General features: G+C 42.2%; 1 long non-coding RNA gene across 1 annotated transcript; it reads right to left on the reverse strand.

Moving 5' to 3' along the window:
* Nucleotides 1-10221: 10221 nt before the first annotated feature.
* On the reverse strand, nt 10222-16777 carry LOC140342848 (uncharacterized). The gene is made up of 3 exons (XR_011923174.1): nt 16660-16777; nt 14334-14438; nt 10222-12394 (listed from the first exon to the last, which is right to left on the reverse strand). It is a non-coding gene; the product is annotated as an uncharacterized lncRNA (long non-coding RNA).
* Between the last annotated feature and the right edge of the window lie 8406 nt (nt 16778-25183).

Genomic DNA, 25183 nt, shown 5'->3' on the forward strand with positions numbered 1-25183 from the left:
TTTCCTCAGGGAGCAGAGCAATCAGCGGAGCTTTACTATGCTGACATCTCTGCTCCCCTGATCACTCCTGCAGCCCTAGAGGAGCTGTGACATGTATTCTGTATCTGTAATACATGTCACAGCTCCTCTAAGGCTGCAGAAGTGATCAGGGGAGCAGAGCTGCCAGCATAGTTCTGCTCCCCTGATCACTCCTGCAGCCCTAGAGGAGCTGTGACATGTGTTCTGTATCTGTAATACATGTCACAGCTCCTCTAAGGCTGCAGAAGTGATCAGGGGAGCAGAGCTGCCAGCATAGTAAAGCTCCGCTGATTGCTCTGCTCCCTGATTGGCTGAGGAAAGGGAAATCCTGATGATGCTTAAGTTGTCATCAGAGTTTCCTATTTCTCGCCAATCACAGAGCAGTAGAGGTGATGAATGGAGATACGCATCTCCATTCAACCTCTATTGCCCTGGTATTGCCTGTGGTTACGTGCTTTCAATTAGCTGTGACCGCAAAGTTCCCATGGTCCGGGAATCCCACAATGACATTATGATTCATATTCATTATGATTAATATTCATGACATTGTCAGATAACCTGTAAAAAATAAAAAAAGAACAAGTTAAAATAAAAACACATACAAATAAATTCGTTTAAGATTAATTTTTATTTTAAACTTTTTTTTTCCCCGAATTTTTGCTGTCCCGTGTTTTTCGGCTCGGGTCTATCCGAATTTGAACAGCCATATTCGGGTCGAATATAGGGACAACCCAAATTCGAACATAAACACTATTGGTTAGCAATTCTTCAACCTGTTTTCCTACAATGTATTTGTCATCATTGTTAATAAAGGTTTTGGTATTTCATCCAAGAATAATTAGTAGCAATGTATACATGATTTCCACTACAAACAGCTATGTTTCTTTGCCTTTGTCCCATTCTCAAAGTCATACTACCACATATTGGTATTTGAATGTATTAATGTAAGTTTTCATTTTATGAATTTGGTCATGGTTTTTATTTATTTATTTATTTTTTAATAGTCTGACATTTGCTGAATAAACTTTGGTTTTCCTTTAACATACACAACTCCTCTGTTCATTTGTAGTAGTGTTATAGGTTTGTTCTCATTGTGCTGTGCTGCCTAATCTCAGCCCTATTGTATACAAACACACTTCCATTTACCGTCCAAACAGGTTGTCAATTAGCTGTCCAGCAGAGTTGCATACTCATTCTAACACACCTGATGGTGATGGAAGGAGGTCCAGGTTGCCAAGCACAACATCAAACCACATTGATTGCCAAGCTCACAAGCAGGGTCAGGCACTCTTAGAAATGAACAGATGTTCTGTTGCTCAACTTAATTTTGCTCATCAAATACTGGATTGTATGCATTATTTAGGTGTTTACACAATTCACATAGTACTAGTATATACAACGTCCAGGGACAAAAACACTTTGTGCAAAACATATTTTCTTGCTTTTACAGCCTTTCAGGGTGTTTATGCAGGTTTGAATGCCATTTTAGACCTTGGCCCCCATATATTCACTTACTTACATCAGCTTGTTAGTGGAAGCCAGAAGCTTTAACCAGAAGCATTATCATCCACGAATGTACAGTATAGTCTGTGATGCAACATTCCAGAGGTTCCCAGCAAAGGGATGTTATCATCCAGTTACAGAATAGATTCAATTATTAGGATGTGTTAAGCACTTATTATTACTTAAGTTAAATCATGTTTTGTTGTGCTGTATTGTATTTTCATGCTTTTCAGGCTGCATAAGCAATGCTTGGCCAAATCTAGATATATGCATGTATATGTATGAACAGTGAAAAAAAAAATGAGAAAAAGAAAAAGGCTGCACACTTTCCTTAAAGTCTTAAACTAGCTTTGAGCCAACCCCATGACACCAAAAATCATAGGAAGAAATAGGCAATCTTTTCAATTTGAAGCATGTTAAGCAATATGCCAATAAAAACCCTCTTTCCCTATTTTTTACTATAATTTCTCTTTTTTCTATGTATAAGTACAGTTGATTTGGAATATTATCTGCATAAATATGGATGTTATATCCCCTATCAATGCATATAGATATTCAATAAAAGAAGGTTCATGCACAAATGATAGCTAGTCATTCAAACAGTTTATTTGGAAAACAAGGTGAAACAAAGTACCCAGGAATATTGTTTGATATACAGATATAGGAACTTCAATCAATAATATATACAGTACATGGAAATAAGGTTATTAGTAGTAAACCCCCTATGGTAATCTATCAATGTTTAGTACAATACAGCAAAACAATATAACAATAATAACAGACATATAGGAGCCCGATTCCCTAAGAACTTCCTGGTATTATCCCAGCTCCCCTTTTGTATAGTTAAGTCCCATTAGGTAACATTGGGGACTCTTGGATTGGTTAGTAGGAGTGTTCTGACTCAGGCTTGATGAATTTATTGCCCCTTGAAGGCCCTACTGGTGATCTGTTTGTTATGGAGAATAGGTCTTGTTTTCTGGCATCTGTTTTATCATCGGTTTGTTTATTGTTACTTGGCAAACCAAACTATGTATTGGTATTTATTACCCTTTGTTACGTCTGTGAAGTCCTGGACTTGGAGACCCCCCCTAGGAGGGCCAGTTCAAAGAAAAACAGGTTCCATGTTTAAACACAACATTCCTGCACCTATACATATATATATATATATATATATATATATATACACACACACACACACATACATACACACACATGTATATCTATAAACAATCTTGAGGTGCAACACACATATAAATATATAAATGCATACATACATATATGTACATACATGAGTGCACATGAAGCAAAACAAACAATATACACATAAAAAAAAATGAATGATGATCCTTCTCTGTAAAAATGGCAGGCATTTTCAACTAACAGAACAAAGTTCACACGCACATTGCGTGTTCGCATTGGTGCACAACAAAGTGCATCGCAACACCTGAGTTTTAATAAGACACATGTACTGTTTTTAGCCTTACAACAATTCATAGAAAGGAAAAAAGTTATAAACAATCACAATTTACTGGTTAAATTGTAGGTCTGTTGGATCGCCCAAGGTTAAAAGATCCTGGGAGATTGTTGAAAGGTTAAATCGAACAAGTTATATTATTTGTATGAATAACAGGATGATGAACATCTGTTACACTAAAGAAAAAAAAAATGTGCCTGCATCAGCTTTTTTTTAGATAAGGAGTTGTTTTTACCTACTCAGCATAACTGCATATGTAAACTACGCCTTTTGTCTTCCTGTATCCTGTATGTATAAAAAAACGCTTTGTCAAAATAAAGATTAGAGAATATTCCTAAGACCATACTGTGTGTGTGTGTGTTATTGGGATATCTCTCCAGACGTCTGTCTCTCTGGTGCAGGAGATGTCAAGGTGCTTTCGAGGAACTAGAAGTAGAAGCAGATCCTGTCAAGAAGATCACAAAAAAACAAAACAAAAAAAAAAATGTTTTAAATTTTAGTCAAAATAAATACATTTTCTAAAAGGTCACATTAAAATATAGAGACCACACAGACATCACTAAATTTACATGATAAATTAAAAAAAACAAAATAAATACACACAAACACATGTAAACCCACACTTCCATATAAAGCCAAAATAGTTCAAAAATGGCCCAAAAAAATATTGCATTCAAAAAAATACTTACAAAACCAATATGCAATTTGGACCTATCAAGGGTGGAAAATTGGATTAGAAAATATTTATGCATGACAAACATTTAACCACCTGGGCGTTACACTGATGTCTAGATTTCTGTACCAAAAGCGTTACAGGTTTTCATGAAATTTTTGTTTTTTTTAAATTGTAGACCTGTAACTTACAGAAATATGTCCGAACAGGGTTCTAGTAGATAATATGAATATAAAAAATGTTTGAAACACACAATCATGTAAAAAAAAAAAAAAAAATACTTTTATTAAAATTAAAATACACAAAAATCAGCTTAAACAAGAATACATAAATAAATGAAAAATACTGAAAATGCGATAATTCGGTATACTGGATAATATATTTTTCTAAAAACACCTCCCTAGTGTCCGTCACATACCTATAGACAAAACCACATAAATATATTTTCTGTTATTTTGTATTGGATTGGATACAGGACTTTGTATTGAATCCAATACAAAATATTTGAATATTCCACTACGACCCCCATCGATGGGCGCATGCACGCGCATCATCAGGAATCGCCGAGGGACGCGTACGCGAAGGCCGGGTATTCTAATTCTTTCCAAACTTCCATGCAAAAAGTGTTACATTTTTTGCATGGAAATTTATTTTGGATTGTAGGCTCCAATTCACCAAATTACCGCATAACTCACTGAAATATGTCCAAAATTTTATAAATTTAATAAATTTTTTTTTATAAAACAAAAATAAAATCTTTAAAAAAAAATCTTAAAAAAAAAATAGTGTGTAATGTATCTGTACAGTAGCTTATATAATATATATATATATATATATATATATAATACAATTATATATATATTATATAAGGATTTCTTTGTATTGGACTCAATACAGCTTTTCTGTATTGAGTTCAATACAAAGGAACTCAATACAAAATTTTGAATTTCCCGCCCCGCCTACCTCCCGCGCCGATGCATGCAGCGACGTCATCGGGAAACCCCGGTGATCGTCACTGCACTCGCCGGCTGAACACAGAAGAGGAAGGACGTGTCCAGAGGAGCGGAGGGAGAAGGTGAGTATTTTTTTTTTCTGTCCAGCGATCGACGCTGGACAGAACGAGGGGGGAGAGGAGGGAGAGGAAGCCAGCTGGCTTAGAAGAGAAAGCCAGTCGGCTTCCTCTTCTAAGCTGGCTGGCTTTCTCTTCTAAGCCGGCCGGCTTAGAAGAGGAAGCCAGCCGGCTTTTTCTTCTGAGGAGAGGACACCCGACGCTGGAAGACGACGCTGGAACACGGACCAGACGCTGGATGAGCACAGCGGGACCAGGTAAGTGGGATTTTAATATAGACGAAAAAGTACGGGGGTTATCCATCGTTGCAAATATTTTTTGCACGAAAAAGTACGGGGTTAGCGGTTGGGAGGTTAAAGGTGGTAATAAAGACATATTATGGCAATGAAACAATATGGCTACAGCACAAATTCCTTCCTCCTCCTCACAGCTACTACAAATTCACTCGTAATTGGGACGTGCACAGTCCGTAAAATTTGGCTGTTTTTTCAGTTGGACATTCCATAATCATTTATTGAAAGGATACTTTAAGATTTGTACACCAGTGAACCGCTATCTAATAAATAAAATAATAAATTAAAACAAAGTATAGAAGGAGGCTTTAATGGTAAAGTAATAAATGTGTGTGTTTAGTGTAACTTTAAAACTTATTTTTTACAGGTTATCCCACAATGAAATGATAACCCCCATGGCTACATTCATGTCAGGTTATCCCACAATGAAAGGATAACCCCCACGGCTACATTCATGTCATGAGCACAGCCGTAGGACTCCTGAAAGTGTGGGATCCCCAGACACTAGGGGTTAAATGAGGACAAGTCTTCCCATTCACCTCTAGTTCTCCATGATTGGCTGAGCAAAGGGGATCCCTGATGATGATTGAGCTGTCATCCTTTCATTGTAGGATAACCTGTAAAAAAAAAAAATAAAAGTTTGAGGTATCAGGTTAAAAGTGCATCAAGAGTTTTATTCACTAATACTATTTCCACACAAAACAGGCAAAATAAAACAAACAGCAAAAATAAAGCCTGGCCACTTGGCCTCTAAGTCACCGTTAGATCCCTTTACTAACAATCCAACCATACAGCTTTTCTAACAAAAGTCTGTGCCATTACTCACAGTTCAACTTGGGACTTCCTGTTGCTGTATTACGCTAGTTGTCACGGGACTCCGACCTGAAGAGGAAGGATTGGGTGGGCCTCTTCAGTCCATCTAAGTACATACTAGGACAACTTATCAACTGGTGTCAGGAAGCGGGTAGCAGCACTGCAGAAAAAGTTTTTGTTTAAAAATGAAAAGTGACATTTAAAAGGGCTAGGCTCCCAAAATTTTGCTATGGAGGAGCTGCCACGACAACTGGCACTGGCCACTGTGCAGCTACAGAGGAGTGTGGCCAGCCAGCAGGAAGCCACAGAGGCACAGACGGTAGCGCTTAGGGAAGCAACGGCAGCCCAAGCTGCGGCCTTACGGGATTCCACATCAGGCACAATCAGGGATGTTGGGTGAGACTGTGCAGAGGCTAACAGAGGTGCAAGAAACCATGAGGGTTGCCTCCAGCAACCAGGCCATGAGGGGAGCCAGACATTTTCTCCAAAAGTTGACACCTACAGATGAAGTTGAAACCTTTCTTTTAACATTTGAGAGGACTGCTGAAAGAGTAGGGTGGCCCCGAGATAAATGGGCTGGCCTCATCGCCCCTTTCCTGGCTGGGGAGCCACAGAAGGCCTATTTTGACCTTACCCCAAGAACTCCTCAAATTATGACTGGCTCAAAGCAGAGATCCTTGCCCGTCTGGGAGTTACTACCACAGTCAGGGAGCAGAAGGTGTTTAAGTGGAGATATCGCATCGATCTATCCCCCCTGTCCCAGATGCATGATCTACAGTTGGCTACTAAGTGGCTGCAGTCTGAGACACTGACCGGTCCCCAGATAGTGGAACACTTTGAGGTCAACCAGTTTCTGCGGTCCCTGCCTGAAGAGTTGTAGGTGGGCAAGTCATGGGGACCCTAAAACAGCAGACCAGCTGGTGGAATATGTGGAGCGATACACCGTTGCAGAGGAGTTGTCGTCATCAAATCGTCTCCAAAATGCCACCTCCACCAGGAGAACCAGGCCTCCCTCACCAGGAGATAATGCTGTCAGGGAGGAACCCGCATCACTACACCCAAAGGTTCACCGTCTTTCCAGCAGGAGTTCCAGCCTCGAGATGTCACACCTTGGAGAGGAGACCCTGTGCAGTGCTGGTGGTGTTTGGCCGACGGCCACATTAGGGCCCAATGTCCCCAGCAGGAGGAACCTATGCAGTGTGGAGGATCGCGGAGGAGGTCCTTTTACACTCAAGGAGTGTGTACTGCTAGTCCCGGGACAGGCCCGGACAGTTTGGAATGCAGAGTGCAGGTAAACCAGGTCCCGGTCAAAGCCCTGTTGGACTCCGGTAGCATGGTGACTCTGGTACATGCTATAGTGGTTGGCGAGGTTACATCTGGGGGAAAACCCCTCAGTGTAATGTGTATACGTGGTGATACTAAGACATAATGGACTGTGTCGGTCCAGAGCCGCACAAGCTGGGGCACAGTTACCCATCTCGTAGGGGTGGTGAGAAACCTGATGCAAGGTGATATTGGGGCGAGACTTTTCTTTGTTTTGGAACTTGTGGGGGAACAGAAAAAAATGCCTAAGAAGTGGTTGGAGGATGCTCGCTCTCCCTATCACTGAGCAGAGAAAGATTCAGGTACAGCCCCACAAGGTGGGAAACGGGGAAAATGTTGATGGAGAAATTTCCCTAATAGAAAAGTTGGGGGTTAATACTGATCCCAGGTGTTCCTCTTCCAGGTTTTGGCGGGAATCTTCCTCTAGCCTCATCGATCCCGGTTTAAAAGTAAATAGGGGGGAATTTTGTACTGCCCAGTTAAGGGACCCTACTTTGGTGAATGTCAGGGACCAGATTATAATAGTGGATGGAGTGCCTCAAGAACCCCAGGCTGAGGAAAGATTTCCCCATTTTGCGGTTAACAGATTTATTGTACCGGGTTACCAGAATCCGCAAGCAGAGGGTTGAACAGTTGCTTGTACCCCAGCAGTATAGGAGGATGATTCTGGAAATGGCGCATAATGAGGTATTATGGGGTCATCTGGGGGCTGAAAAAACCGAAGCCTGTATTACGGACCGTTTTTTCTGGACAGGAATTAAGGAAGAGGTTAAACGGTTTTGCGCTTCCTGCCCAACTTACCAGCTAACAGCGCCAATGGCACATTTCCATAACCCCTTGGTGCCATTACCTATAATTGAAATTCCCTTTGAGCGAATAGCTGAATATTGTTGGGCCCCTGGTAAAGTTAGCTAGGGGGCATCAATACAACCTAGTGATTCTAGATTATGCAACTTGCTATCCAGAGGCAATTCCTTTAAGACCTCGTCCAAGGCCATCGCTCAGGAACTGTTCAACATGTTCACTCGAGCAGGTTTCCCCCGGGAAATCCTCACAGACCAGGATACTCCCTTTAGGTCTAAAGTAATGACCGATGTATGCAAGCTAATTAACAATAAACAGTTGCAAACCTCTGTCAATCACCGGCAGACAGATGGGCTGGTAGAGAGGTTCAATAAAACACTAAAATTAATGTTGAAAAAGAAGGTAGTACAAAAAGATGGGAAAAATTGGGACTGCCTACTCCCGGACGTTTTCTTTGCCATTAGAGAAGCTCCACAGGATTTTCCTCGTTTGAATTGGTATACAGGCGGGGGCCTAGGTGATTACTTATCTGGTGAAGGAAACATGGGAGAGCGAGACCAGTCCCCATCAGAGTGTAGTAGAGTTTGTTTCCCAGTTACAGGAATGGATTGCCACAGTCATGCCCTTGGTCGAGGAACATCTCCTGAGTGCCCAAGAGACCCAAAGCCGAATGTACAATAGAGGGGCCAGACTAAGACAATTCCAGGTGTGGGACCGGGTAGCTGTGTTGATTACTTTCCACTGTGGAAAGTAAATTGCTAGCCAGGTGGCAGGAGCCTTTTGAGGTGGTGGAAAAAGTTAGCGAAGTAAACTATAGGATACACCAACCGGGAAAACAGAAACCTTATCAGCTGTATCACATTAACCTCTTGAAACCCTAGAGAGAGCAAGTTCCAGCCATGGCCAGTGCCATGCCCCAAGTTGGGGTTGACAGTGTTAAAACAGCCCCTACCCTTTCCAAGTCTCAAAGTCAGCAGGTGAAAGAGTTCCTCCAGAGGAATAAAGTTTTTAGGCTTACCCATCTGATAGAACATGATATGGTGACAGAAATAAATACCAAGGTCTTTGTAAAACCATATCGCATTCCGGAGGCCTGGAGGAAAGCTGTGTCCGAGGAGATAACAAGGATGTTAGAACTTGGGGTCATTAAGGAATCACAGAGTGAGTGGTCCAGTCCCATTGCGTTGGTACCGAAGCCCAACGGGACCCTGTGATTTTGCAATCACTTCTGGAAGGTAAATGAGATATCAAGGTTTGATGGGTATCCCATGCCCCGAGTGGATGAGTTATTAGAGAGATTAGGCCCTGCGTGCTTTATCACCACGCTGGATTTGACCAAGAGGTATTGGTAAATACCCCTGAACAAAGGGGCTCGGGAGAAAACTGCTTTCTCTATGCCAGACAGACAGTCACTTCCAGTATAAAAGGATGCCATTCGGCTTGCAGACTGCCGCTGGCACATTCCAATGGTTCATGTACAAGCCGTTATGCCCCCATCACGCATATGCATTGGTCTATCTCGATGATATTGTAATTTTCAGCAGAGACTGGGAGACTTGCCTGCCAAAAGTCCAGGCGATACTGGATAGTCTGGAAAAGGGAGGGTTCAGAGTTAGCCCCGAAAAATGTGCGGTTGGGTTTGAGGAGGCAAAGTACCTAGGATACATTGTGGGTAGGGGACTGGTGAGACCTCAGATGAACAAGGTGTAAGCAATTCAGAACTGGCCCAGTTCCCTCACCAAGAAACAGGTCGGAGCCTTTTTAGGGATCGTTGGCTACTACTGACGATTCGTTCCCAATTTTTCAACCATAGCATCTGACCAAAGGCTGCAAGTCAGTAGTGATTAAACAGAATGAGGATGCAGAAAAAGCATTCTTGGATCCAAAAATGGCACTGTGCCATTTTGGTGTCGCCCGATTTTTCACAAGAATTTGTGGTTCCAACTGATGCTTCAGATGTAGGATTGGGGGCGGTTCTGTCCCAGGTTATTGATGGAGAGGATCATCCTGTGGTTTTTATAGACAGGAAATTGACGGGCTGAAAAACAAAAAAATCACGCGGTAGTAGAGCGGAAGTGCCTGACGATCAAGTGGGCACTAGACTCTCTCTACTATTACCGTGTTTCCCCGATTTTAAGTCATCCCCATTAAATAAGCCACCCCCGATTTTTGAAAAAATAATTAAAATAAGACACTCACCCGTGAATAAGACATCCCCTGATATCCGATCCTGTGTGTGTCTCCTTGATCATGAGTGACTTTCAACAATAAATGTGTACTGTAGTCTTCTTCATGGAAAAATAAGACATCCCCTGAAAATAAGACCTAGGGCATATTTTGGCATTTCAAAAAATATAGGACAGTGCCTTATAATCGCGGAAACAGGGTACCTGTTGGGGAGAAAATTCAGATTGATTTCTGACCACGCTCCTCTAGCTTGGATGAGGACAAATAAGACAGCCAATGCATGGGTAACAAGGTGGTTACTTTCTCTACAGGAGTTTAACTTTAAGGTGGAACACAGACCTGGAAAGACATACCAGAACGCTGATGCCCTTTCCAGAATACATTGCCTCTGTGTTCAAATACCTCCACCTCCTCGGGGGTTAAGGCAGAGGGGGGGGGGTATATGTACAGGATAGCAGGGTTGGATCCTGGATGGAAGACACACAAGGAGTTACACCAGGAAGGTGGGAATCCCATAAGAGAGACTTGTATTGGACTCATCCTTATCGTGGGGACATTCTGATGGACTATGACTAGACAAATTAGACCACTAGGATGAAGTTAGCCATTTTATGTTTTGTTTATACCATCTGTGTTGCTGAAAAAAAAGAAGCAGTTTTTTTTAGTTATCCCAATAAAGACTTGTGTTTGTTACACCCTTTTGGTGGAAAGCGTGCTGGCTGCAGTCTGAGCTAATCCCCAGACTATATATCTCTGTATATATTGTAAAATCTATAGAAGCAAACAAGAATGTGGGTGGATGATCTAGTCTGCTGGCAAAAGCGAGGTCTCACCTGCCAGAGTTCTAAGGGATTTATCATTTATGTAAACAGCTGGAATCAGTTAACTCTTTCCAAATCTCAAAAATATTAGGTCATTTAAAAATATGCTTATTACCAAGTTCTAATGTTTGAAACATTTGAACACATCATACATTTTTATTTAGGGCTAACTGTAAGATGTGTGCCATTTGAAAGAATGATTTGTTAGGGAAAGATTGACTTTTAATGCAAGCTCACTAGTGTCAAGCTGTCCGAGATGCGCGCCTCGAAGCGTACAATCATTTGAAGTGATAAAAGTCGGGAGAATACGCCAGCGTATTCTTGGTGGCTGAAAATTCGTTGATAAATAGGTTAGATGGGTCTGATGCCGGATTGCGAATACGTGCGTGCGTGCAAGCGAGCGAACTTACGATTTTGCTTAATAAATCAGGGCTAGTATCTCACCACCTTCAGCTTCCTGAACTGACATGTTAGCAGGTAAACCCTGTTGGTTTAATACGCCATCAATTACCACTGCATACCCAGTACCTGGTTCCCCATCAGTATAGTATCGGGAATCATCTATAAAAATGTCAAAATCAGGATTAGTTACATATATGATTAGATGATACATTTGCTAAACCCTTGGTCTTGGTTTGTATAAATTTATAGTAATCATGTACATCCACTTCTCAACATGGAAAAAGTGTAGCAAGATTTAATATATGACACCTTCTGATTGTTAAATTGGTGGGTGTAAGTAAAACAACCCCATATTTAGCCAATCTAGATGCTGACAAATGCTTTGTATCAGGTTTAATATTTCACATGTAAAGTAAGTGTGTGATCCAGGACCAAGTCTGCTTCTCTTTCCAGCAACAATGCCCATGCTGCCACTGCTCTCTAACACAACCTGGTGATCCCTTTACTACATGATCTAGCTGACAGAAGAAATTTACCAATGGTCCCTCACTGTTTTCATGCCTTTGGCACAATACTCCTGGAGCATGACAGAGCAGCTAAAATGGTTTCCTGATTTTCAGATCTTCCATACCCTGGATATGATGTTTTAAATAATTGGAAGTGTTTTTCTTAAGTTAATACATCATTAATAAAGAGGTGTTTGGAATTCACTCTCAGCAGTACCCTACTAAACCCCAGAAGGCTTGCTCTGCTGTCTGACATTCATCGTTTGCTAAAAATACAATTTTTACAGCTTACTTTAATTTACTTTAATACCTGTTTCTTTCCCATACACTTCCCTCTCATCACAGCACAGAAGCAAATCATCTACATACTGTAATAATGCTGTACTACCTTTTTCTGGAATCCATTCAGTACCTCACGCAATATTAGGATGTACAGGGTGAGTTTACTCCTCCATGTGGAAGATGCTTCCAACATCTTTGCACGTTCTCAAAGGCAAAAAGATAATATCTGGGTGGAAAGGCACAAAAAAAATAAAGCATTAGTTAATCACAGAGAAATAAGAAGTTTGGTACCGCTGGAGTGTCTGCCTCTACTATCCTATTTACAGTTGCCAGCTTAACCCTGGTTTGCGTTTCAGTCACTCCTCAGTAAGGTGTATACAACACTCTTTCCCAGATTCTACAGATTATCCTCATCCTTTGTTCTTAACAATGAAGTACAAGAAGTATAATGAAAGTACAAACAACAAATTAATTACAATCAATCCAAGCAACTATTTACTCACAACAAATTACAAACAGCACAAGAAACCAATTGTGCACCAGATCATAAATTGCCAAAATATAACATCTCATCAGCAATATTACTATTGACACAACAGAAAAGCCTGAGATCTCACACATCATTACACTAGAACCATTCTCACAACTTGCTTGATTTAAATAAAACCTCAGACAACACAAATACCACCATCTCTATTTTCACACATAGATGTCCTAATTTAATATCAGTGCAGAAGACATATACACCATATTTCCCATATTTCCATGTTATCAGATGCAATCTCTAGCTTAGTTTTGCATTCTCTACTGCTTGTGGTGTATTTTATCTAGCCTGGGGTGATATATATTGTCTTTTGTCTACTTTTAAGGTGCGTACACACTTCCAATTTTTATCGTTCCAATCGAACGACGAACGATCGATTGGGCAAAAAATCGTTCGTAAAAAAGTAACCAACGACGCCGACGAACGAGGAAACTCGTTGGAAACGAACGACCGGACCGGCGGATCGGATTGGACGACGATCATTGAACATCGTTCGTGTGTACGGTCGTTCGTTGATCGTCCATGGTCAGAGCATGCGTAATGAACGAACGTTCGTTCACTTTCCTGTCGTTCACATAGTTCCTCTATCTCTTAAACGATCGTATCTATTGTGTGTACAATATCTACGAACGATCGTGTCGTTATCTCTATGTGCAGGATCGGTGCTATACGATCGTTCGTATATATCGTGCAGGATCGTTCGTCGTTCGTTTTCCAACGATAATAATTGGAAGTGTGTACGTAGCTTAACTTCTTGGTGGGGGGAGGTGCACCAGACTCTTCTGTTCAAACTCTCACTTAGCCAGATATTAGCATATTTCTCAAGTGTTTCCTGGTCAATCCTTCTTCATTGTTAGCTATAAATTGGTCTTATATTGCTGTATGTAACCTGCCTCCCAAGCCTTTTGCACAGATTTGCTCACTAGGCACAAATCTAAATTGGTAATTCCTGGGAGTCCCTCTCTAAAGGAATATGTTAATCACAGAATTACACCCTACACACTCTAATAAACAGATACACACAGACATACACAGACCTGCACCTCACCAACTCCCCACCAATGTGTTTACAATTTATTATAACAGATGTAATCCTTCTTATTGTACAGAATATCACCCGACACATTATTACCTTCATAACGGCTATTATACGATTGTACAAAATATTACCCAACACATTATCTTCTTCATATCAGCTATTATATGATATTCTGTACAATCACCCAACATATTACCATCTTCATATAGGCTAACAAACTAAGCAGACAATGAACATAAAGGCATTTGTGTATACACGTTACAAAGCGGATATTAGTCTTACATTTTGGCTGCAGTGCTCACTGCATCCTGCGAGACAGGACTGTTTACCAACACTCAGCCATAGGTCACGTTACTGCTTGTCCGAGACAACCACAGTTGTGAGGTTAACCCAACCTCACTCTTAGACTGATTACACACACGTGTATACATCTCACACACATTTAAACCTCTCACACACACAAACATGTGTATACATCTCCTAACAGCTGAGGTTTGAGTGATGGAGCTTGTGACTCACCAGACGATGTAACTTAGCAGTGAGTAGCAAGGGAAGAACCCTGGTGAGCTAAATAGGCTTTACCTGCCGGCTGGGGCATATTCCGATTGCTCCAATGCAATTACTGAGACGCTGGTCCAATTGTCATCTGACCATCCCGGAAGTTTCGGCACCAAAAATGTATATTTCCTAAAGAAACGTCAGCTGTTAGGTTAATATTATGAGAGAGAACAGGCACAGACACCAGTTCCTTTAGTTGCTGTTCCAATTTATTCAGAAAAGATGGTGTTATTTATACAAAGTAAAGTAGGTGGTACAATAAGATAATTAAAGGTTTGAAGTGATAAGTGACTATTCAGAAATCCTGAGTGATTGATGTTCCAAACAGTTTATGGCCCTGATATCCAGGGAATCTCCTCACATCTCCCCAGGTGACCATTCCATTTGCTAATATTAACACCTTAGACAAGCAGAGAAACTCCACTAGCAGTACAGGATGCTCACAACCCCCCCATGAAGCAGATTACTTGTTATATTTCTCATGGATACTTCTGCTACAAAATGGTGTTTAAGAACAAGATGTAGACGCAGATAAAATCATTTTCCTTCTCAACTTTATAACATGTCCTTTAGAAGAGTGTTACCCATGGTCTACTTTAGGCATTTTAGACCTCTAGGTGGTTTTTGTTTGTGGTAACATGATAACTAACCTATAATGTTACCGTGTTTCCCCGATTTTAAGACATCCCCATTAAATAAGCCACCCTCGATTTTTGAAAAAATAATTAAAATAAGACACTCACCCGTGAATAAGACATCCCCTCAGAAGGGGACAATCAATGGAACATGAGTGATCATGAGTGACTTTCAACAATAAATGTGTACTGTAGTCTTCTTCATGGAAAAAGAAGACATCCCCTGAAAATAAGGCCTAGGGCATATTTTGGCATTTCAAAAAATATAAGACAGTGCCTTATAATCGGGGAAACAGGGTATGTGCCACTACATGTTTCTCCTTTCATTGGCCACAGGTGTCCCCCTCTTGCACTTCTAACTTTGTGTACTTGCACCTCACCCCATTTTAGAGAAATTGCGGTTCGGATGTTAGAAGCACAGGGTAGCAAGGTAAAATCTATCCATTTCTTAAAGAAATGTCAGCCTTTAGGTTAGTATTAAGATGGTAAGTGAGAGAAAAATATAGGGGGTATGTATATAGCATATAAAATATACTGTGCTTCTATAAAGAATAGGTACTGCTCGGTTTGATTGTTTCCATGGCAGGTGCTGCCTAATGACAAATAGATAACGGCTTAAGCCCTCCTATACAGGAGTGATTCTGTATACCTATAAAGGATTGATGTATTTTCTGGTTTTAGTTGAGCTGCGTACACACGTCAGATTTTTCTCGCCCGATAATCGGCATCGGCCAGATATCGAGCGAGAATCTGGCATGTGTACAGTCGGCGTCGTTCATCGTCCGTGGATCCGTCCTGGCGGATCCACGAACGATGAACGACGACCGATCCTAATGCAAGGGAAGGGGAGAGCGCGCAGCAGGGTGCCGCTCCGTTGTTCTCCCCCTACCCTCTCCATAGAGCAGAACTGTGCTGTATGTACAGCACCGTTCATGCATCGTGCAGTCCTTTGTCGTTGGAAAGGATCGTGAAAGATCCTTTCCAACGACAATAATAGCACGTGTGTACGCAGCTTTAGAATCTCTTTGCTTTAACTGCTAAGCATTTGATTTTTCTGTTGCAACAATAAATCTTCTCAATTAGGATCTACTGTCTCATGTCTGATGGTCCATTTGGAGACCCCCAATAAGACATAACTAGACATAAGAGAACAGACACAAACAAACACTAGTTGATCTATAGAGTTGCTGTACTGATGTATTCAGAAACAATGGTGTTATTTATACAAAGTAAAGTAGATGGTACAGAAAAGTAATTAAAGGTTTGAAGTGATAAGTGACTATTCAGGAATCCTGAGTGAAACAATTAATGGCCCTTGGAATCTCTTCACATCTCCCCAGGTGACCATTCCCTTTGTTCTTGTACAGGATGTTCACCCCCTACAGTGCAGACAGATTTCTTGATATATTTCTCATGAATAGTTCTACTACAAAATGGAGGCAACAAACAATATGGAGTCTATGGTAAAGTAATTTCCTTCGGATGATGCCATAGTTATTACATTTTAGGGGATGTTAGTCACAGGTGTCCCCCACTTGCACCTACATTTTTGGTTTTGTACACCTCACTGTTCCAGATTCAAAGTAGGGAAGTTAACTGGGTAACAATAATTATGAGGGCCCCTTGTGTACTCTGAAAATTTCAAGTAATTACTACATACTGTTTAGGACACACACACCAAATCCACATGTGCCGCTAATCCTTTGTCGCCTTACCTTTTCGCTGTCCTATGAGATAATCCTACCCTTGGAATGCGTGCTACCAGCTTATTGAGCGTGTACAATAACGTCACAATCAGCTGTTTCTGCTCTGTCTGAGTGAACATCTATCTTTTTCTATGGGATTCTGTTTCAGTGTGAGGTCCCAGAGAGTGGGCATGTCCTATAGACCTCAGAGATCAGCTGTGCCCCGCCCACCTTGTACTGTGAGATAACCCCGCCCCTCCTACACCAGCAGCATGAGAGCCATGTCTGTTGTCTGTGTCCATACTGCTGTCATTATCCCCAATGTATAAACCTTCATATCTCCCACTTTTCAGGGTACACAGGGGACCCCTGAAAGCTGCTACTAAACTTAATTTCAGCCCCCTGAACATAACAAGTTGCCAGATACGGGGTCTTAAACATAAAATCCTAATAACAATCAGGGATCTTTTATTATTAAAGTGGAACTAAAAAAAGAAAAAAAAAAAATACAAAAGTATGCCACTGTATTTGTAAAAAAAAAAAAAAAGTGCCAATATTACTGCACATGTGTAAGATTGCCTTTCAGTGACAGAAAAGTCCCCTCTGCACATGCCTGTTCTCGGAGCCTCCTGGGATTCATGGCGTCCGTATCCCAGGAGATCCTGCGCTCACATTCAGTCTTTACCGCCACAACGCTAATGACAGAAGGGGGAGGGTTTTTGCCTTTTTGTGTTTTTTTAAACAAAACAAAAGGGTTATCTACCCTTCTATATAAAGTAAAAATTGTGGTGATTGACTAGGGCAAGACCAGGGTCCCAAATAGAGTTTGCCAATAAGGGACCCCTGGGGGCCACTTCCATGGCATTAAGCACTGCCAATTTTCTGTGCACTGTGGTGCCTCAATATAAATTTGCCCGCTCACCAAACATTAAGGCTGGGTGAGACTGGCGATGAGGTGGTGCTGCGGTTACCCCTTCCTCGTGCCATGCTTAGGGGAAGACGCTCAGTACTGCTCACTGCCGCCAGGAGTCAAATCTGCAGATGCTGCGGTGTGAGGGACTGAGCAGCTGGCGGGGTGCCTGTTACACATAGCTGGACACTTACCTTCTCTGGAGCAGAGGGATGTTACCAACTGAAAATGTGTGAGCCAGTGGGATGAATCACAGTGACTAACTCCAAGAATCTTGTGGTTACCCCATACCCCTTCCCCCCCCACCAAAACTTCATCACCACTAACATTCCATGGTGCCCTGTCACATATAAATGTCCTCTTTTAACCCCAATGTACACATTTTATTGTTTATTTGTAAGGTAGAAAGTCCCTGGGATTATGCTATAGTGAGATGTTAGAGAAATTGGGGTTCATAGAGAGTAAGGGGATAGCTATGTGACAGGGTAGCATGATATGATGGTTATACCTTTTTTTGTTATCATGTGATGACACTGAAGCAATAAAATCCCCCACTAAAGGGAGTCACTATTTGACTCACCTCAAGGTATATCAAGCTTGTGACCAACAGACCATCGTTCAATTAGATGCACAGATATCATTTTTTACAATTAATAACCCCCCTAGCAGTAACACAAGTGTGACTCTGGGTGGATTTTACATGCTAAAAGCAGTAATCCCGAGTCACACTTGGGGTCGCTTAAAACTTAAAAAAACCGCACTTACCTTTCTCTGTTGGCGTCCCCCAGTGTCCTGCTGGCCCACGCAGGTCCTCGGGCGGCGTACTCCCTCTTCGATCTTCTCCTGGCGACTGCAGAGACGTTCTCCGGGGTTTCCCAGCGACGTTGGTGCACCCGTCGGTGCAGACGGGAGGAGCAGCGGGAAATTTAAATAATTTTGTATTGGATTCAATAAAAAAAAAATAGCTGTACTGAGTCCAATACAAAGAAATCTTCATATATTATACATGCTACTGTACAGTTATATTACATTTCTCTATTTTTTTTTTTTCAGATTTTTGTGTTTTTTAAAGTTTATTATTAAATATTGGACATATTTTGGTGAATTATGCCTAATTATAGCCTACAATGTAAAATAAATTTCCATGCAAAAAAAATGTAACTTTTTGCATGGAAATACAGACAGAATTAGAACGTTAGGGGGGTTAAGGCTACATACACACGTTAGATTAATCTCGTCTAATAATCCGCTCAGGGCTGATCGGACAAGAATCTGACGTGTGTACAGCGTTCGTGGTCCGGAAGACTGTCCTGGCCGATCCATGGTTGATGGACGAGGAACGATTGTAATGAAAGTGAAGGGGAGATAGAGCAGAATAGCGCTGTATGTACAGAACTCGTTCATGTACACAGCCTTAGAACTCGATAGTTACAATGGTTTCCTAAGACTTGACAAAAACCCTACATAGGAGTGATTTATGATAATAGGATCCTAGAAAAAAGGTTAAATGTTTCTATACTTCAAAAAAATGCACAAATGTTATTGTTTAATTAGTAAAGTAAAAAGTCCCTGGGTTGTTTCTATGTAATTCTGTTATAAACTCATGCTCCACCTACAAAATTTTAGAACAATAGTCACATTAGATTGTTCTCACACGTGTCAATAAAAGCTCCATCTATTGTGAGATGTTACAGAGTAATTGGGGTTCATAGAGAGTAAGGGGGTAGCTATGTGTGACAGGGTAGCACGATATGATGGGTATAACATTTTAATCGGGGGAGGGATTGAGGACAAAAGTGTTTCCCACTGGCTCACACATTTTCAGTTGGTAACATCCCTCTGCTCCAGAGAAGGTAAGTGCCCAGCTTTGTGCAACAGGCACCCCGCCAGCAGCTTAGTCCCTCGCACTGCAGATTTGGCTCCAGGCGGCAGTACTGAGCGTCTCCCCCTAGACAGGGTTCCATGGCATGAGGAAGGGGTAACAGCAGCGCCACCTCACCGCCAGTCTGTACCCAGCCTTAAAGTTTGGTGAGCGGGCAAATTTATATTTGAGGCACCACAGTGCACAGACAACTGGCAGTACCCTAATGCTCAATGCCATAGAAGTGGCCCCCAGGGGTCCCTAATATGCAAACTCTATTTGGGTACCCTGGTTTTGAAATGGCCAATCACTACAATTTTGACTTTATATATAAGGGTAGATAACCCTTTGGTTTGTTTTGTTTTCAAACATTTTTTTAAACACAAAATGGCAAACCCTCCCCTATTCTGTCATTACTGGTGCGGCGGTAAAGACTGAATGGTAGCGCAGAGCCTCCTGGGATACGCACTTCATGAATTCCAGGAGGCTCTGAGAAGAAGCATGTGCGGGGGGGACTTTTCTGTCAGTGAAAGAAGAAAGATGGTGATCTCACACATGTGCAATAAGATCAGCATTTTTTTTTTTTTGACAAATACAGTGGCATACGTCACAGATCTGTGCAAGTAAATGTTTTTTTATTTTACTTTAGGTCCACTTTTATGAGAAAAGATCCCCGATTGTTATTAGGATTTTACGTTTGAGAACCCATAATCTGGCAACTCGTAATTAGGTTTAGTAGTAACCCCTTGGGGTCCCCTGTGTACCCTGAAAATTTCACATTTGTACAATTGGTGTGGGAGATATGAAGGTTTATACATTGGGGGTAATGACAGCAGCATGGACACAGACACAGCTCTCATGCTGCTGGTGTACGAGGGGCGGGGCTATCACAGTACAAGGTGGGTGAGCAGCTGATCTATGAAGTCAATAGAACATGCCCAGTCTCTAAAGCAAACTCCTATAGAAAAAGATAAGAGATGTTCGCACAGACAGAGCACAAACGGCTGATTGTGACGTCATTGTACATGCCCAATCAGCTGGTAGTATGCATTCCAAAAGTAGGATTATCCTATAGGACACTTGCACACTTCCTTCTCTATTCCACCCTCCACTCATACAAACCTATTCTTACAACAATTAATTCATAATAGCCCTGCATTCATTTATCACTGAGCATACTGCACTAGGATTGACTGGCCAGGGGAGGTTATGGTTCGAAATTTTAAAGACAAACATTCTCTCTTGCCAATAGTAACCAATAGCAGCTGGTGGAACGTGTTAGTGTCCTCTTATTTCGGTTGTCAGCAATTTCCATCTTCTAGAAGGTTTCTTCGGTGCGCAGGAGGACAGTGAGGAAAGCTCAGGTGAAGGCTGGCCTGTGGGGACAGGGGAGGCTAGCCCTAAACTGAGGTTGCTAGGCGTATTGTGAGGAAATTGCAGCCATGGGAAGTGTCGGATAGGGGCTTTGCTTCAGAATATTATTGTGTTTGCTGTAATTTTTCTCCCTATTCCTTGGCCTTTCTATGCTTTGCTGTTCCAACATTTTCCTATTCCTAGAACCTTCAATGCGCTGCTGTCCCATATTTCTTTTCATCTCTGGATCCCTCTAAGCACATTGCGGTCTCATGTTTTTACACAGTACTTATTGATGTCCCATATTTTCTGTCTGTGGACTCCCTGTACAGAGGTTGGAGACTTATTGTGGCCTTTGTATTTGTGTCTGGATGTCTTTAGCTGGAATCATGGCAGTGCCAGGTCGCTGCAAGGGCATCCTATGCCTATTTAACAGTCCTAGGGGTGTGTGGTCCAGTTACAAGGATCCAGTCAGGATTAGGAGGAAGAAATCCTCTAAAGGGGACACCTCTGAAAAGGCAATATGCTCTCACTTCCTGTTGTGTTTGTAGAACAGGAAGTGAAGGAAGATCATCCCCAAAAGGTGGAGAGCACAAAAGCTCCTGGTAATCTGATTGGACAGGTCTGTAATATTGGGCAGGTATCTCCCTATGTGCCCTGTGGAATTTGGTAACACCCCCAGATCAGTAACATTCAATTTGTTAGCTCCTGATGTTTGATCTTGAGGGACTAGATGGGCCAGGAATCCCAGCACAGGCCAATCACCTTATGATTGAAACTTGACTCCATGCATCCACCAACGGTCAGCAGAACACCAGTGCCAGTAAGTAAAGAGTAACTCCGCTAGGAGGCAATCTGCTCATTATACATGCACAGGTATCTGTGAAGTCCTATCACAGAGCATCTGCTGTATGTACCCCAGCCCAGTACCAGGCTCCTCAGGACCCTAAATTCTCTCTAGTTCAAAAAAAGAATGGGGCTGTGCCCTCCCCTCAATTAGAGCCCTCTCTGGTAGGTGTGTGTGGAGAGGGTGAATAACATGTATGTGTTACGGGGTCACTTCTATATGTAGAGCGTGTGATGCGTGCAGTGTTTTTTCTTTGAAAAATAAAAAAGAAGGTAGACTGGAAGGGCTGATTGATTGTTTCCCTGGTCAGTGTTTGCAGACCCGATTTATGTTCATTGGTTGTGTCTGTGGCACTCTTCCGTAGTCCCTCCCAAGCAGGAAAGTTGTATTGATTGGATTAGAAGGCGGGGCTTGGATTGCACTGGGTGAGATGCAATATCTGCACCAAAGATGGGGAAGCTAAAGAAGATAAAGGGGCTGGGAGCAGCACCGGTCAGGGGACATCGGGAGGCACCGGTGAGAACGCCGCTGCAACACTATTTGTCCCTGCTTCTCTGCCTTTTGGCTAAGATCAAGTGTAGTGCCTAATCCTTTCAGTGTGCAGGAGAGGAACGGCGCTGTATTCCTGGCAAGAATACAGTGGAGTAGTACGCTTGCTAGATGGTGATGCTCTGTAAGGGGCTGCCCCCTATGGTAATTCCTCTGGTTATCCCTCCACCAGAGAGAGGCATGGGGCCTGCCCTGATAAGGAGCTCCCAGATAGTGGTCTGTCCCGCTGGTTGGAGCGGAGAACCCTTGGTCTGGCTATCAGGTCTTGAGAGCGAGCCGAATCTTTCTTTGTGTTGTCCTCCAGGAGTGGCGAACCATGGGTACCTTAAAATCACTTTGGGCGTGGTGAACCCACTGTTGATTTTATGTACACAGGCACGTCACATTGCTGATTTAGCACTCGCTTTCATTCTGCATTAGCTGCGGCTAGTGGAGATGGGCAATTTTTTATCCTTGCCCAGTGTGTTATGCACTGAGCACATATTTTTTTTTTTTTTTTCCTGTTGTCACTGGTGTGGTAATTGTATGCCACTTTTTGATGGAGGGTGGTATTCCCTTATGGGCTAGCCCTGAAGTGCTGGGAAGTATTTTGGCCTTATGGTCAGGTACTCTCCCTTACTGGGAGTCTCTCTCCGGTAGAGTTCCCAGCCTAGTATCTGTTGGGACTGTTTATGCAGTCCAATAGAGAAAAGGACCCCGTCTGACTTCGGCCAGACGGGCTAGTAGGTCCACTCCAGCTTCGGCTGGGTGGCCTTAGTACCCAGCTCCCATCAGGAGCTTCGCTCCGGGGGGTCTGGGGAAATTGGGTGGCCCTTCCTCTTTAGCGGAGGGAATCACAAATAGTACCCCAGTGCACTTTTTTGTGTGGTGTTTTTGCACTTACACTTTTTTTCCCCCCCAAGCACAGGTTTTTTGTTTAGTGGATCATGTTATGCAAGATTCGATTATGAAAAAAAAAAAAAAATTGTCCCCGTTTCCCCTACCACGTGCTGCAGGACAAGATGACATCACCATCTTCAGCAATACCTTCTGCAGACCACGTCGCCACCGTTTCCACTTGGTATCCGAAGCTGATCGGAATCTCCCCTCCCTGGACTCCACGGGCACGAGAGTCCCCAGATTGTAGTGAGTCATAGCTAGTGGACCAGGAGTTTCTTCAAACCCTGCAGATACATTGTGGCACCTTCTCTCCATCCTCTGCAGACCGAGAACCCAACTTATATAGCAGCGGCCCCATACAGCTACGTACACCCTGAAGGGTTAAAATAGCTAATCTAATTTGAGCCATATATGTTCCTGTAAGGAAGTTGTATTTCTTCTCCTGACTACTCAGTTTAATTGTAACCAGATGGTGGAAATTGTAAATTCTTTGAAATACGATGTATGCTTTGTATACCTTAAAATGTATCAAATAACACTATATATGGCTAAAACTTAAATAGCTGTATGTAACTAAAGACCACCCCTTGTATTGTGTATAAAAGGACCACCTTGTCAAGTAAACATTAGTATATTCCTAAAACCATACCATGTGCGTGTGTGTTATTGGGATATCTCTCCAGACGTCTGTCTCTCTGGTGCAGGAGAAGTCACGGTGCATTCGAGGAACTAGAAGCAGATCCTTTCAGCTGGGGGCTCGGGTCCGGGATTGGAGCACACATAATTCGGTGAGTACGGAAAGTCCCTACCTTGAAGCTTAGGGGAATTCCAATCCTTTCAGAAACTCTCTGTTGCTTCTATTTTGAATCCACTTAGAATAGACTGAAAGGGAAAGTAGCTATCTTTAGGGAAGATAGGCTTTAAACTGAGGGCTTTAGGGAAGTCCCAGAATTAAATAGACTAACGGCCAAGTCTATAGAGGAATTCTTTAGGGAAACATTCAAAAGAGAAATTCTTTAGGGAATGAATTTAACTAATTGTCTGCACCCTGATTTTTCTTGTCAGCCAATTCTATCGCTTCTTATCTGTCGCTTTCTTATGCTTTCTTTTATGTTGTGATGTTATGAAGTATTTTCATTTTGTGCTGAATGTGAGCAGCAAATGATATTTTGAAAACTGTACTAACTTTATTGTGTGTGTCCTGGAGAACCGAGAGACGCCCCACCACTCTGGCGAGGGGAAACCCGCTGACCCAGAAACTGGTGAACGCAAGTGACGGTTTTAAGGGATAATACTAACAGGCAGTTGAGAAGGAAGTTGAGCATAGACATAAGTCCTGTGAACGCAAGTGACGGTTTTAAGGGATAATACTAACAGGCAGTTGAGAAGGAAGTTGAGCATAGACATAAGTCCTCTGTACCCAGTTGACAGGAATTGTCGGAGCCTTTACGGTTCAGTACAGCCAGTCCTGGGAAGAGATCAGCTCTGCTTCCGTCTCAATTAAGTTACAAGAAATGGGTGCGTATGTAGGAGAAACATGTAAGGATTATGTAGCACGGGTCAGTGGGAATGATTGCTATTTAGTTATTCCCTGGGTGGATAATATGGCAGGATAAACAGAGGGGATGGGAAGCGTGAATCCTTTTCCTAGGGACAGAGCAAATGATTCATTCCATATGGACATGGTTAAGGGGTTATGTTTAGGAGACACCGATTGTGTTAAACATAGAGGGATGTCCTCTCCCTTTTCTTGTAGATTCTGCTGCTACTTGTAGCACTTTATGTGAGGATTATTATAGTGGTCCAAGACAGAATGCTGAGCCCTCTGTGGGAATTAATGGGATACTTACAAGATCTTATAAAACTCCTCCTCTCTCGATCCAACATCTATACAATCACCAGTCAATGTTCACACACCGTTTCAGGATCATTCCAAATTGTCCTGTGAATTTATTAGGGAGAGATTTGTTTGTTCTATTGAAGTTGCAGTTGGGGCTTAGTAAGACGGGACACCTACATGTCACATCCTCAGGCATGTCCATCCATGTACCAAACGGTAATTGTTTTTTATATTTGGAATGCCAACCACAGGATCCGCTACTTGATCAGGTTCCTCCTGAGGTTTGGGCAAATACTGACCAGGATGTTGGCCTAA

This window comes from Pyxicephalus adspersus, chromosome W (genome assembly GCF_032062135.1).
Source record: "Pyxicephalus adspersus chromosome W, UCB_Pads_2.0, whole genome shotgun sequence".
In the NCBI taxonomy this organism is placed as follows: Eukaryota; Metazoa; Chordata; class Amphibia; order Anura; family Pyxicephalidae; genus Pyxicephalus; species Pyxicephalus adspersus.